Consider the following 4,120-nt stretch of genomic DNA (forward strand, 5'->3'; position numbering starts at 1 on the left):
CTAGAACATGTGAGATTGAAGTTGCCATTGTATTGTTGTCTTTATCATCAATAACAATATTAATTCTTGAAGTTAAAATGAAGCAAAATGCTGTTTGTTTGGTATTGAATTATTGATAGACCCTTTTGGAAACAATGCAGCTGTAAATTGGAAGTATACCGTTCAAACTTGTTATTTTTATGTAACAAGGTAGGGTACTTCTTTTGAAGAAAAGACATTCTTATTGCTATTGAAGACAATTATTTTATTACAAAAGAAAACAAAAGGTATGTGCTTCTTAAATAGATTCACGTGTAAGACAGCCTTATTCTAAGACTTTCATGCAGAGGGAATTTAATATTTGTCAGAATGCTTTTTTGTCTGGAAAGATGTATGATGGTTTGGCCTTTGAGATCTTCAGAAACTGGGAAAAATGAATTAATAAATCATGGTATCAGCTTTCACATAAAGCATGAAGAAATTCTGTTTGCTCTCCAGTCTGCACTCTCTTAATTTTCTCTTTTTGGAGTGATAGTGGGAATTTTTAAATGATGTATGACAGTGTTAGTGTGCAATGATAGAAAAGAAAAGTGTATATTGTACCTAACTGAATGTATATTGACACATCCTGGGTTTTTTTTTTCCCATGATTAAGGTTTTCCACATTCCATGCATAATCTATGCTTCCATCTTTTATCCAATTAATTACTAATTTAGAATTTTTGTTCATGTGGTAAAAATGGGCCTTCTTTGATTCCAGTATTGTATGCTTCTATCAATTCCTTTTTCAAGGTCAAACATATACTTCTAGAGAAATAATTTAGTACTTATTTTATCTTATGTATAACTTAATGTGCGAAGTAAAGTGAGTACAAATTACAGTAATAAGTAATAAGACAACTTGTACTCTTTTTTCCTATTTTATCTCATAGTTTGACAGGTCAAGTATTAATTCAACATGAATTTAAACTTTATTTAAGTGTTTGTAGGTCAGTAAATTGTTGCATATACAAGATGGGATTTAAATTTCTGAAATTTGTTTAAAGGAACGAATGAGTTCACTATTCGGCTAATCCAAATTGATTAGACAACTTGTACTTTTGCCTCAGCCCTCAAGAACATGTTAAAAGCCAGTTTAGTTGGGCTAATCTGGCCCAAATAATGCCTAGGGGTGGCCCAAGTCATTCCCTTATGTAATGTCGGGATTGTACAAAATTTGGATTTTGCCTACTTTTCTTGAATAAGTTATCTACATCCTGACCAAAAAAAAAAAGTTATCTATACTTCACTTGATTGCTTTAACCGAATTTTACTTGCGAGTTTACTCCATAATCATTTGCACAGTATCCATACCTTGATTTCAAACAGGATCTTAGTTACAAATGTATGACAAGTTTTGAGTTTTGAATAAGATTGTTTCTAAGAAGAATACCTGTGATTTCGACTATAATCTGAGGCAACCTGACCATAATAAAAGAATGTTATCACTGTGAGCATGTTAATATGTTATTTATGATTTCATATGATTAATCACAATTGAAAGAGACTAAAACATGTTATTTACATATCACTTGGTCGAGTTTCTACCACAAATTTGTCATGTCACATACGGATATTGAACAAACAGGGCATGAATAACTGCATTTTCAAGCAATGAATTAACAAATTTTAAGTTTGTCTAAAAATCAATGAGATTATTGCATGCAGCATAAGATGAATAATCTTGTTCCATCTCTTTGGCACAGTTGAAATGCATTTATGGCCGCAAGGTAAGACGGTAATATCTATCAATGTATCAAATAAATGGATAATAGATACTAAAAGAAGAAAGAAACAAATGAAATCATGTCACAAAAAAAAATCTGATGAACATCATACTATAATAAAATAGCAGTTTAGTTTACCTCAAAGCAAACGGCACACAGGGTAATTTAAGACGCATGTTGCCAATGAGCCTTGGCTCTAGTGGCATTTTTCCCCCTCCCCACCTCAAGGTCTAGAATTCAAACTCTAGAGGATGCAATTGAGGAAAAATGTGATAAATATGTGAGGAGTGTGTAGATGTGTTGTGTACTTAGGATTGGGGGTTGTCCAATCCATTGGAATACCTAGGATTGGGGATTGTCTAATCTACCAACAAAAAAAAAAGACGCATGTTTGAGTTTTCTGGCAGGAAAATTATGTGTGTGAGAGAGAGAGAGTTATACATCATTGTTTTAAGTTTTAATATCATTGTTCTACTAATGTGTTCTTCTTTCAAAAGAATATTACATATCATTCATGAAAATTATACACTTACATTGTTATGCGTATATTATAGGTTAATAGTTAAATTAGTTTTCGCTAGGAAATGCAGTTCATATAAGGACTTAATTACTATTGGAGGAAAGAGGGAAGAGAGGTTAGGATAAAGACTAAGAGTCGCTAGAGACTTGGAGGAGTCAATAAAATCATGCCATATAGTAAATTAGTAAAAAAAATTTAAAAACATATTAGATATATATATTAAATAATTAAATTATAATTAATTTATAAATATATTAATTATATTAAATAATTATATTTCTATATAATTAATAACTTATATTAAGCACTTGAGACTGCAAAACAGTGCAATGTTGACTTAGTCATGTGATTTTTTATACAAATAATAGAATGGTTCATGCTGCAACCCACCCACGTCACATGAAAATAATAACATTGGATATAAACATAAAAAATATATAAAAAACAACAATTTATGTCCGCAGAGCTTAATATTTCTAGAAATAGAGCTGTGATTCCTATCTATACTTATCAGTTTTAGTTGAAAACGTTGGATTATATATGAAGCTTATGGTATACCCGTGCCAGGATGAGATCCATGGCCTTGGTATCTATGAATAGAAAATATTATAATTTGTATGAAGAGCCATGGCACGTGCAAGTCTTACTTCAAACTCCTGCCATCATGTGCCATTCGTATTCTTATTAGCTATTTTACAAAAATACTACTAAAATAATATTTAAAAATTTATATTAATTTTAAAAGAGTTCTTGAAATATTTAAAAATATAATAAGAACAATTAAATATTAGATATATATTTTAAGAAAGGACTTTAAAAAAATATTTTTTTATTTTAAAATTTGGTGATTGTACATCAAGTAATTTTCTTTTAAATGAGCACATTTTTTAAAAAAAAAAATAAAAAAAAGTCTAAAAGTAAAATTTTATTCTAGTTATTTGTATGTAAATAGTTATTTAAATACTTTTTGAAAATTTGAATCAAATACACAAATTATTTACTAAACTTAAAAGTTATTTGTCACTTATAAAAATATATGATATTCTTTTATTATCTTTGTTATGTTTTTAAATCAGTAACTTTATTTGTTATTTGTATTTTATGAAACAATTCTTTTTAGTTTGATCTTTCGAATGCAATTATGATAGTTTATCTAAAATACAATTAAAAAATAAATGCATTATTATTCGCCTAAAAAAAAGTCAAAGAATCCAGAATTGTAGATATTGTTTACTCACACTTCAACATTCGAAGACTTATTCATAAACTAGACACATTTGTTTCCTTCATAAAAGGCCTGGCAGAAAATGTTTGGTCCAGGTTATTGCAATATTGTAAAGTCATCAGCAAGTTGCATTTGATTATTTAGGATGTATTTATTTAGGGTAAGATTATATATAGTAAGGGTGTGCAACATTTATTTGATGAAGTTTTAAAAATATATTTGAGAAACGTCATGGTGTTCCCTCTTGATTCTGTTCACACAATGAAACTTGTATACAATATATATAATATAATATATCCAGAACTAGCAGCTGCGGTTGCAGTGTCCAGCCACCACAATTAGAAAGTGACCCTTCTTAATTGAGATAATAATAATAACACAATTTGCTTAATCCGCATTGTACATATATACTAATGCAACAACATGGCATATTCAACTATTGATGCCTTTAATTATAAGATGCCTATTTATTCTAAAAAACTGCATGCGGAGCAGCAACAATGATGCTATATAACCTGCATGATTTGATGATAGCTACCGTTCAGGTACATACACCGATCGAACACCCTTAATATCTGTATAAAAAAATTAAAAATATAATTGTTATTAATTAATTATATATTTTAAATT

Source organism: Arachis duranensis, chromosome 8 (genome assembly GCF_000817695.3).
Source record: "Arachis duranensis cultivar V14167 chromosome 8, aradu.V14167.gnm2.J7QH, whole genome shotgun sequence".
Lineage (NCBI taxonomy): Eukaryota > Viridiplantae > Streptophyta > Magnoliopsida > Fabales > Fabaceae > Arachis > Arachis duranensis.